Here is a 12657-nt window from a genome sequence, read left to right as displayed (position 1 = left end):
ACAAATCAGCAAGGATTTAAGGTTAAAGATATTATATTATAGTTTATTTAAAAAATATATTAAACGAATGCACTATTATTGGTATATTGTGAGAACATGTGAGCAATGTAAATGAGATGTAATGTGTCTGAAGACAGTCCTGCAATGACATTACACTGATCTGACCTTGAAGAAAAAATATTATAAAACACCTATTCTTCTATTTGGGTATGAACTCCACATAGGAACCTGTGAATTAAGAATGAAGCAGTGTTTTAAAGCAGCTCCATTGCAACCACACACAACCGTGCAGGAAGTGTTCGGTGTTCTTGTCTCAGCTGCAGCACCCATAATTCCTGCTGCTATTTTATCACTGCACTGCATTGCAGGGCTATTTCCCCCCACAACCAGGGCTGGGGTTGCATAAGAACTGACAGCGTCATGGTGGTTTGGAGGAGTCCTGCGAGGGAGCTGGGTGGAGGAGGGGATTTTGCCTGAAGACAGAAAAAAAAGAAAAGTTAAAAAAGGATGGGAAAAAAAAAGTTTTTAGAAGAGTTGACGACTGAGGTTGAGAGGGAAATGGAGAGAGCAAGACAGAAAAAGAGAGAGAAGGGATGTATGTGTGTGTGTTTGTGTGTGACGCAGTAGGACGTGCACAGAGACTGAAATGCACTTGTCTCCCCCCTCTGCTTTCCTCCTTCCACTCAGCCCTGAGATATCAGAGAAACACAGCTGTTTATAACTGTGTGTGTGTGTGTGTGTGTGTGTGTAAGTGCGTGCGTGCGTGCGTGTTTGATGTGTGTTTGTGTGTGCAGACATGAGGGACACTCTCGGCCTGGGCAGTGCAGTGGGGTTTTAACAGGGACATTGCACTGCAGGACTGGCTGCTGTCCCTGCTGACATGTTCAGACACTGCACATCCTTTTGTACACAACAATGCACTCGCTACTATCCAGTCTAATTAATTTGACTAACAGCAATTTCCTTTTTCATGGAAACAGCAAAATTAGCTATTCTGACACGGACACACCATTCGACAATTGACAGCTTTGATTTGAAACAAATAGATATTTGAGTTGCAGCATTACAGTGTACGTGAAGATAAACACATTTGGATTATTAACAAATGAATACTCCCATGTTTTGCATGTAAAGTTTAAGCATGGGCCTCTCTTTCCTGTTCGTCCACAGGTGCCAGTTTCACAGCAGCTGTTTTATGGGCAGACAGAAGGAACTGATGCATTTTGATGCACTAACAGAGAAAATGCATCCAACGCGTTTGATTGCAATGAATACATGGCCTCACTTTACTGTGGTCAAAATTACAATGTGTTAATAAAACAATTCGGTAAACAGCTGAAATCGGAAAAACACAGGGAATATGTGACATGAACACACACACACACACACACACACACACACACACACACACACACACACACACACAGTCTACAACATATGACATTTCTTGTCACACTATGTTTATGAGTCTTAGAGGTGTTTTGGTGAAATTAAGAGTTCTGCATGTTGATCTAAGATGATTAAGTGAATTAGTTATCTTTTCTCATTGTAATAAAACCCAAAAATGTGTAATGGAAATTAGAAAAAAAACAAGAGGCTGGTTTACTAAATTTGTCTTTGTGTATTTATTAGGGGCTTTCTGCAGAAAGGATCAACACAGAGAGTCACAGGGATCTCAGAGTGCTGATGGAGAACAGTCAAATGCAAGCATCTTATATAAGAGAACTAAGGTTGTTGGACTGGGCCAGCTCAGACTGGTTCTGTTCTTGCATATGTTTCCTTTGAAGATAAAGCATAATTCCTTGGACAGTCAATAAGTAATAGAAAGGTCATAAAGGTAATAGGGAGGTCATACAGGGTTCAGGTCACAAAAGGTTCAGGTCATAAAAGTCTCAGACAGGTATATAAAAGTTATGTTTTAACTACAAAATAGAAAGCACACATACAACAATGAAACTCTGAATCTAATGCACAGAGTAAGGCCCTGTCCACACAAGTGCAGACATTTTGCACATGCAGTTGTGTAGACAAGGCCTGAACTCCAGCAGCTCCCAGCAACCAACCTCTCCCTCCCCCGCTGTACCCACAAGGCATCTTTCTTCCTCATTCTCAACACCCCCCCCCCCCCCCCCCCCCCCCCCCCCCCCCCCCCCACACACACACACACACACACACACACACACACAGACACACACACCTATGTTCCAACAGTGTAAAGAACCCCCCTGCGGTAGTTTTCTTCTCGCTCAGAGATCAGCTTATTACTGTAGTTAGAGTTTTGTGATAACAGGCAGGATTTCCCCCCCCATCTGACGCTGAGCAACTGAACAACAGCAGCAAACAAACACAGTAGATAAAGAAAATCCCATCCAGACACAGATTATCAACTGTTACTGCTCTGCACTGCTTTATCTGACCTCCTTTTAATGTACCTTCCATTTCTCTTTCTTTGGCCGCCACTTTTTTTCAACACAATTCTGCTGCATCACTGATAAAGAGATAATGGGGGGGGGGGGGGGGGGGGGGGGGGGGCAAGTCACAGCATGGCTCTAAGTTTCTAATTCTAACAAACTGTTTCACTTCCCCATCATATATGATATCTTTAAACTTATTATAAAAAATGAGTTTTCCGTTCAAAATGAGTTCCTCATTCAAAATGAGTTCCTCATTCACTGAAGTGAAAAAACATGCTTTGTATGATTGTTATACCTTCATTCTCAGAAAAACAATTACAATGACAACTCAGATTATAATAAATTGTCTCCTGGGGAAATCCCATGATGCAAAAACCATCCTGCATTCAGGTGCACTTTTCTATATTGTCCACTGAGGGGCAGCAGCAAAGCCAGTGTGCCGGTTTCTCTGCCATCATCATGACTGCAATGCCAGCCAAGGTCTCTTTCAAGGACACACATCATATCTGCAAAGTCACATGTAAAGCAGGGCGAGGCTGCATGGGCGTTTTCAGCCGGAGCAAACAGAGTCATTTAGACGAGGGGGAAAATGCTTTTAGTCCAGACAAAGCTTTAAAACAGACACACTGTTCACTGACTGTTTTCAGTATTTGAGGGTGAAACTTTGAATAAGAGCAAAACGATGACAGTGCAGACACTGTCTTTGTTGTCTTTGCTCATATATATTTTTACCTCAACAAAAAAAATGTCCTCATGTGTTTTGTAATAAAAATATATGTACTATTCTAAATAATGCCACACAGTTTTGTGGAAATAGGAAGTGTGTACTTAGAGAATGAGCAGTACCTTCATAACTCTCCCCCAGCCTCACCTTTTTATAGCCATCAAATATGCATGGCCCCTCTGAGTGTACATACTGTATAATGTATTCACAAAGCTCCCCTGCACTGGAAAGCTCACCCCATCAGCAGTTTGTGTGTGTGTGTCAGGGACCAGACATAAAACATAATCAATAAACACTGATTCATGGAAGAAGGGGGTCATTTTACAGCGGAGAGACTGAGGGAGACTGTGGGTGGCATGTATTGTATATCTCAGCAATGGTGTGTGTGTGTCTGAGTGTGTGTGCTATACTTAAAACATAGTATAATGTATACATATATAAATACCCTGTTACTTCCTGTTTCCTCTGTGACAAACACGCACTTGATTAATGAAGTGACTTTTCCATGTGACCATTCAATCACCATCTTTTACCATCTGCCATTAACCTACAAGTAAAAATCCTGCATTTAAAATCACATTACACATAAACTCACATTTTCCTTTCCTTTAACTAAATGTTTCTTGGGAGATGAATTAATATAACTCTAAGTAACAACTAGACTTCTCTCCATTATTCTTGGCCACTCTCCTGTGTAACATATTCTACATTCACTCAATTTTTCTTTTGTAACTCCTCCAAATCAAGGGCAAGAAATGCTCATATAGACTTTTATAAGTTCCCTGCAGAAACACATTGAGTGATGTCCCAGACGCCATGTCAATATTTAAAAATGAGTGAGACCCCTAGGCCATGGTCTGCATTTTCATGTTTGGTACACAAACACACACACACACACACACACACACACACACACACACACACACACACACACACACACACACACACACACACACACACACACACACACTACAACATATGACTGTCACGTGGTACTGCCAGCAGCAGAATGAAAGCTGCATTTCTTGTCACACTACAGTGTTTATGAGTCTTAGATGTTGTTGGTGTTTTGGTGAGATTAAGATTTCTGCATGTTGATATAAGATGATTAAGTGAATGAGTTATCTTTTCTCATCGTAATAAAACCCTAAACGGTGTGATGGAAATAGAAAAAAACAAGAGGCTGGTTTACCAGATTTTTCTTTGTGTATTTATTAGGGGCTAAAATCTTTAAAACTGCTCTGTCAGTGCATCTCTATCATTGGTGAGCTGGATGGAGTGTATGAGCACATGTTTATCTATCCTTATTAGGACTTTGTATTGACTTCCATTCATTGGGGACAGCCTAACCTAATCTTCTTTTACTCTTTTTCAATTCTACATCCTACCCCCTTTCCCTGTCCTCTTACCCTAAATCCAGGGTCAAATACATATCTCTCTATTCAACCCCTTGAAAATATTGTCCCCTAACATTAACCATGACCAATTCATGCCTAACCCTAACCTCAGCCTGACCACAATTCACATCGTACCTCTAACCTTAACCAGGAACCTGAACCTCATAAGGATCAGGCTCTGGTCCCCATGAGGTCTTCTGCTCCTGACATGGTCGGTACTTATGCAGGAGAAAAGGTCCCGGAGAGGCAACAAAAACAGATTTCATAAAGATATTTAACATACTGTTGTTATGAGTCTGAGGAACATGGGTGCTACTGTGGCTACTTCCCCCGGCCAAGTTGGACGACAGAGAGTTTTCTAATTTAAGGACCCTGCTTTCAGCCAAACTCTTTTGGCTATTAATTAGAATGACTCCACTGAACATCCAACACACACACACTCACACCCTAATGCTCATGGGAGCGAGAAAACCCACAAACGTATTCATATATGCATAGATGCACATACGCACAAAGTAAACGCTCTAAAAGCGGGGGGGGGGGTCTCTCATATCTCATGCATCACTCTCCATGCTGGCTCTTCTTCTTCTCCTTCTGTTCATCTCTGCAGTCACTCCAGCATCTCTTCTCTGACTTCAGTTCAAACAATACCTGGTTGGACACTTGAATACACTGGAAGGACACAACAGTGTGCTTCTAACACAGGTCTGTGTTTTGAAGTCCTGTCTGATTTGTGTCCCCCGTGAATTCATGAAAAGATTGGATTGAGGCTGAAAAGGTAGAAGTTAAATTTTTGCTTTTGCTACTCCACCGAATGAAGAGAAAACCACTTCTTCTCTTTGGTTGGGCAGTTTTTACTCTAAACAAACCTTGTTAACATTACTGTAGGTCTTTTTATCATTTACTGTACAAAATTATAATGAAAGTTCAACCTTGATCTGTCTGTCTGCTTGTGTAAATGATTTCAGTGAAGTATATTCTACAATAAGAGAAAGTCACTTTCAGGCAGGCACAACCTGTCTGCTCTGAAACTGTCTTCACTGCAGTTTGTCTCCTCAGGCAAACTGGACTTTTTGTTCCTGATCCAATTCTTTATGCTTTTTCAGTTAGGTGGGTGGCTGTGTGAGGGCAGTATCATTTTGTCACAATAAGCTAATGTAAGCATTCACAGCAGTCTGAGAGATAGCTCACACTCACCGCTCTGTGACCACACTGCCATTTTAAATTTGGGACACTCCGCAAATGTTGTCATTTGAGCTGCTTAAAGCTGATGAGCTTCAGGATCAAGCCATCGACTGATGTGCAATCATCAATTCTTCTCTGCGTTTTATAGTGTCCAATAAATATTGTAACAAAGTCAATGTAACAGTGTTTAGTACAGGGACGTCTCACACAAGTGCATTAATGGAGAACACAACTGCAAAAGCCACAACACAACAGCAAAAGAAACAACACAACCACAAAAGCCACAACCGCAAAAGCCACAACACAACAGCAAACGCCACAAGAGCAAAAGCCACAACAGCAAGAGCCACAACCACAAAAGCTACAACAGCAAAAGCCACAACACAACCGCAAAAGCCACAACAAGGCAGTTGTGTTGTTACTTTTGCATTGTGCTTGTGTGCCATGCTTCAGCAAACGTAGTTTAGACTTATATTCAGTAAAATAAATAAATGCACTGGCTACACGTTGCACCACGTCGAGATCTTGAAATGTAATTCTTTATTCTTTCAGACAGATATTGTTTTTATTCTGGTCACAGCAGCGTTTCCTGACCTCCCATGAGGGTTACCAGGGCAGGATGGTCCCAGCTGCATTATTACAGCTTTTATTCAACTCTGTCATAAATCTGCTCAGAGGAAATCTAACCCTCTGCTCTTGCTGTCCACTGCAATACCTTTCATGCTCATATTTTGCTTGTGTGGTGGGTGGTGTGTGAATCCGGCTCCCACCGTCTAACGCTCACGTTCCCCTCCTCACTGCATTGCTCCGTGACAGTTCTACTGCACTAGCTTTCTAGGGCACGGTGCGCTCCACTCTGGATTCTTTCCAAGTGTTTTTGTATAGGAGAGTGGGGGGCCCAGCCTCCTGCAGTATTTCATTCCTATTTCAGACAGGTACAGGGGAAGATACAGAGACAGCTATGGGGATTTGCACTGCTCACACCCTGCAGTTCAAAGATGTGGACAAAGCAGCCACCAGGGCAATCGAGCAAACGCAACCCGAGAGGTCCAGCCCCAGTCATGTTTTTGCATCAACAGACGGCACAGTGGTTACTGTCCTCGCACACCTTCTGCACTGTGGCCATGCTGGGACTCGGCCCCAAAGCTGCACCCTTTCCTTTCCCTTTTTGTCCCACTTATCAAGAGCAAGAGAGGAAATTTAGTTAAGCAGATGCAGTAACCTCACACTTTATCACTCTTTCTTTATCTTTTTTACCCACAAGTGAGCGTTGTCTCCTCTCTCTGGAGGGTTTCCAGTTGTCACACTGAGCTGCTTCCTTCATAGCTCCTTCGCCATGCTGTTGGACCTCAGGGAGCGAATGATCTCTTGACACCACAATATGGTGAATGCCGGTGTCACGGTTGAGTGGAAACCTCGAAACTCCAATAATGGGGATTTACATGTTTAATTAACGAATCCTCCTACATGCAACACTCTCAATAGAACTGCAGAAGAAACATCAGCACACAAGTACATTGAACAAAATCCACCTGCATATTAGCAAGGACAAATCACAGTACACATAAAAAAAATTATATTACGACTACAATTAAACATGGTTCAACTCATTTTAAAGGCTGCAGGAGCTGAAAAAAACTAAATTGGTGATGATTTAGTACACCTGTCTAAGAACATTAATACAAAACACTTTTGGGTGTTAATGCATCTAAATGACAATAAATGACCACATAGAGCAAACATCTTCTCTGGAGGAGAATATACTTTTCTAACTAAGATTTAAATGAAGAAAAGGAAACAAAATATCTATTATCAGATGCTTTGTTTCCTATGGGTCGCCTACTATGGGACGAGTAAATGTGCAAAATTTTAAAATAATAAGGAAGACACAAAGGAGATGATTGATTAAGATGTTATAGATGAGATGCTGCAAAACGAGAAACATTGTCATGAAATTGACACTTTTCCTTACAATTAGCTCTCTTAATATTTAACTCTTTGCCAGCAACTAGGTTCTAACAAAACACACAACATGATTTTTTTGTGGTTATGAAACTTATTTAGTATAAGGATTATATCTATATGTGGAAAAGGGCTACGGTTAATGGATCTGAATGAAGGCATCACCTGTGGTTGTTAGGAAACAGTATAAATGGTATAAATCCCTGATGCAGTCTGTCAACAAGTCATTCAGCCGTTCAAGTCAGTCAGTCAGTGTGCCGACTGCATGAGGCCGTGAGGCTGCGATGCCTTTACGCATTGCAGCAGTGCACACCTCCCTCTGTCTGGGACTTCAGAGGTCCTATATGGGTTGATGGACATGCTCACACACACACGCTAACACACACACACACACACACGCATGCACGCACACACACACACACACACACACACACACACACACACAAGCACACAAAACACACACACACACACAATTACATGCGATCCCTCTACCTCCTCCTCGCCCCTCCATCGTTCCCTCCCTTCGCCTCCTCCTCCTTCGCTCTCCCAGTGTCTCTGGGGACCTCAGAGCGCAGCAGAAATGATGGACAGCAGACTAATACCCTAAGCTAACGACTCCTCCCCTCTGACTTCACAGAATAGCCTGACAGAGGCCGCCGTGCCCTTCAGATGGAAGAATATGACCCACTATACAGTATGAAGGCAAATGGCAAATTTGGCTGTCAGACCACCTAAAAGCCTGAGAATAAATTGAGCATGAGAACATTAATATTGTAATCTACACTTTAAAATATGAATTTTGTGCCTCTGCTTTCCAGACACTAAAGTCACCAAAGACATCACCAGGACATGAAATCTTTTTCACCTTGCAATGTTCTGATTCACGAAGGAGTTTCATTCTGACCAAAAGAGAAATATCCTACAACCGAACATAACACCAAATAAATTTACAAAAGAATCATAAAACCAGTTTCTGGATTCTTAAAGCTGTGAAGTTGCTCACACAGGCTCATTGTGCGGGTCATAATAGCTTTCTTTTCTAACACCCAGGAGCGGATAAAACCTTTGAGCTATTTTGGGACAGTAACTATGAAGAGACTTGCTTGAGTCTGCAAGGGGATAGGGTGAGAGCAGGGATGTCATAAAGGTTTATCAAGGAGGCGCATCCTATTACAGATGTAAAGTGTCAGCAAGAATTTCTAGCGTCCTGCAGTTGACCCTGTCCAACAGGGGAAAAAAATCTATTTGATGTAATGCAACATTTCCATTCTCAACACCTACACAAAACAAAACATGAAGGCATGTCTAACCATTGTGATTTAAAATGGCACAGCAGTTCTGAATGACATTGAATCAAAAATGTGTAGAATTTGTTGTGATGATATTGCAACACTGTGAGTTCTGGTTTAAGAACATATGTGTGCCATTCTGGTATTATTCGTGGCGAAGAAGCAAAGATCAATGACAGCCCTGCTTGCAATGTCCAGTGTGTTCATCCAGTCAGTGATGGGTAGGGTTCATCTGAAGGACGGAGCCTGTAATTTACGATTAAAATCACGTCTCAAAAAGCAAATAATCTTGGCATGAAAAAAGATAAGAGAATTACATCAAAATGACACGATGAGCAACAAGCAGAGGCTTGTGAGAGATGCTTATAGAAGAAACTTTCACGCTGCTAATGATCCAAACCATGGTTCATTTGATTCGTACCAAGACCATTTCTTTTGATTAGACTAGAAATCTTCGAGGCATATTTGTTATTCTAGTTCAAACTGAAATGAAAAGTCAAAGGGTAGAGACCAACCAATGTAGGTACGGAAACGCCCTTAGACACAGTGGCCTAGATTCGATAAGGCATCAGAACTAGGGATTGTGGGTTTTTCACCTGGGGTACATTTGTCTAATTTGTATCCAATTCAAGTGCAAGTGCCTCAGCATGTGTATATGCATGTAATTGTACAGTGATGACAGCTGTCGCAGAAAAAGAAGGCAACATCTGCTGCAGTTACATTATCTATTTTTCTTTTGAATATTTGATTTAAAAAAAACTGTTTAGGGTGGGGCTCTGTTACATGCAAGACTGAAGCCAGCACATTGCTACAAAAAAACAGTGTGCATATTTTTATCACAATGAAACGGATTTGAGTCATTACATATCCCACCACATGTTTCATTAGATGATACTTAATGAATCAGAGGTAGTAGAGGTGGGACTGCTGGCTGTGTGTCAGCATCACAGGCCATCTGTTATGTACAGATGTGACTGTAAAAATACATCTCATGCACAAACCACACATTCTGTGATCTTTCTATAATCTGTTAATTGGAAAATAAGATTAAAAAGACAAATGTTGGCTGACATACCACTGTAACATATATGTTGTACTACTATACTGTAACTAAAAGGCTCAGTGAGAGGATTTCAAAGGTTATTTACTGAGAATCTACTCATGCAGACACATCAATCGTTTTTTTTGTTACATGCTGCCTCGAGAAATGGCACAGCAGCGCTAAATTGCTGTCCTGCAACATAATCCACGTTTCATTTGACAGCAGCTGTGACGGAAGAAAGCAGTCCAGTGTTGATTACTGTATCAGTATTGAACACTGGAAAAGGCGAGATGGATTCACGGGTCAGACATTTTTATGGACCTGAGGCCAAACACAGCTCTCTTTTCTTTTGTCAATAATGTTGCTGCATGTAAATACAGTGAGACTGAGTTTAAGCTTTAGGTTTCATATGATCACAAACATTAACAGAATTCATCAAACATTTGATCACAAAAAATATTTGATCAAATATACTCAAATCTACCTATCATTTTATTCTAGGTTCATGCTAGCAAAGGTGTGAGAGATGTACTGCTGCAAATCATGCTAGCATCATGGCTGCAGGGATGTAGGTTTTGATTTACTTCACTGTTTCAGGCTAATTAGCAAATATTCACATTTTTTATCTTCTGGATACTGCTGGCTCCAAATGCACAAGATGGCAGCGCTCTGATTCAGGATATTTTGGCCTTACGTGGAGACGCGCTGTCAGCAGTGCTATGTTAATCTGCCCTTTTTTGAATGGCATCCAGTCCCTGCGGAGCTCAGCTATACATATTTTGGTATAAAATGCTAATGCTATTATTAAATGGCATTCATTGTTTGTGTGTGTCTTGCAGTTTGCCCCACCAGCAGTGCAGGCAGTGTTTTCAGAGTGTGTTCGTTCCAGTAGCTTAGGAGTAGATTGGTAACTTTTTCTATTTTGGCACATGCTCATGGTGACTCATTACTTGGACGGAGGCCACATGCACACAGAGAATTAAGGAAAATACAGCCGTTTGAATTCCTGTTGTGAGTGTCACAAAAAAAGGCAGACGAAGAATAAAATAAACATATCCCCAATACACAATGAGTCAGAACAGTACAGGGTGTCTGATTACCACCTGGCTGTTTGCATATTGTGCTATTCAAAAGTGTTAAGTGTCAACAGACGCCCAGAGTGAAATGCTGTTAAAACCACAATAGTTAACGCAAGTGCAAACTCTGCATTTCTGTTTAAAAGCTTTTTTTAAGAATGGGATAAATACGAGACAGCATGGATGTGAAACATTTTTTTCACTGTCCTAGAAACAATAGTACAGTGAATATGGGTCAAGAACATAAACAGCCCAGTCTGACCTTCAGACCAGGGGACTATAAATCATAGGCATGTAAAATAATAAACAAAACTATATGACAGTATGGTGGACGGTTAGAGGACAACAACAGAGTGTCTGTGTTTGTGTGTGCGCAAGCACAACCACGTTTGCTGCTGTTGTTTCAAAGCCTTCCTGGGCTACAAACAAGGTGATGGATGCCTGTGCCAGAGTGTGTTGACTGGACACAGCCACACTGCCTCCTAGGTCTTGATTAATTGATGGGAGATGGGAGCAGTTTAAGCTCCCCTCGGCCCTCTGTGTGCTCTCTCTTGGCCTGTGTGACTCAGTATGAGTGCAAAGTGCAGCAATGTTACAGAAGCAAGGACTTTGCAAGCATTTGCAGGGACATTTGCAAGGCTTATTTTGGAGCTAGAGGTTGAGCGTATCATTTGAAACAAGGTTAGTTTCAAGTGATTAATATATTCTTTGACTTTTATGTTTGCCCTCAATCTGCTCGTGTTGCTCTGTTTGTGCTGAATGTATAAACTGGTAATATGTTAGTAAACCATAGCACAGAAACATCTCTTTAAGCTTTAAATTTGTTGCAGTGAGGTTGATTTAGAATATCTCTGCCCCCTAGTGGTGAAAATTCAGATAATCCAGCTTTAAAGGTCAATTTCAAATATATATATATATATATATATATATATATATATATATATACATGAAAATGTGTTTTTTATATTTTACGATTTTACCAATAAGTGGGTTTCTGAGAGTACAGTGCACATAACCCCCTGTTTAAACCTGTTATCAGAATGATCTTTTTGAGTGTGAAAGAAAAGAATGGGCAATAATATGACTACATCAAAGGAACAATGATATGATCATATGGACTTTTGTTTTCTTGTCTGGGAGCTTTTTTTTGAGAAAAAATCTCTGTGCTCGTCTGTTCATGCACATCACTAACACTCATAGATTGCTACCAATGTCATCACTTCCCATATTGACTCCAGCAAATAATTTGCGTCATGATAAGTTTGACAGTTTGGAATGATTGTCAAAAGTTTCAAGATTAAAAAAACAAAAGGAAAAATACAAGGTAATGCAACCATTTAGAGGAAAGAATGATACAATCTGATACTGACTTCCCTGGGGAGCTGTAGCATCAGCAGAATCCTCTCAATTCTGCCAAGAAAATATTTTCAAGTAAAATCTTGAGACAGCTGACATTTCACCACAGATCCCTGCAGATGAAGAGGAAATGAAAAGGTTTCAAATGATCTCAAGCATCTGATTTCACCTGACACAAACCTGAAGCCTCTTATTGTTATAACTATTTTAGA

Source organism: Paralichthys olivaceus, chromosome 8 (assembly GCF_024713975.1).
Source record: "Paralichthys olivaceus isolate ysfri-2021 chromosome 8, ASM2471397v2, whole genome shotgun sequence".
NCBI classification, from domain to species: domain Eukaryota; kingdom Metazoa; phylum Chordata; class Actinopteri; order Pleuronectiformes; family Paralichthyidae; genus Paralichthys; species Paralichthys olivaceus.
The sequence above is the reverse complement of the archived record's forward strand: the minus strand, read 5'-3'. Positions refer to the sequence as shown.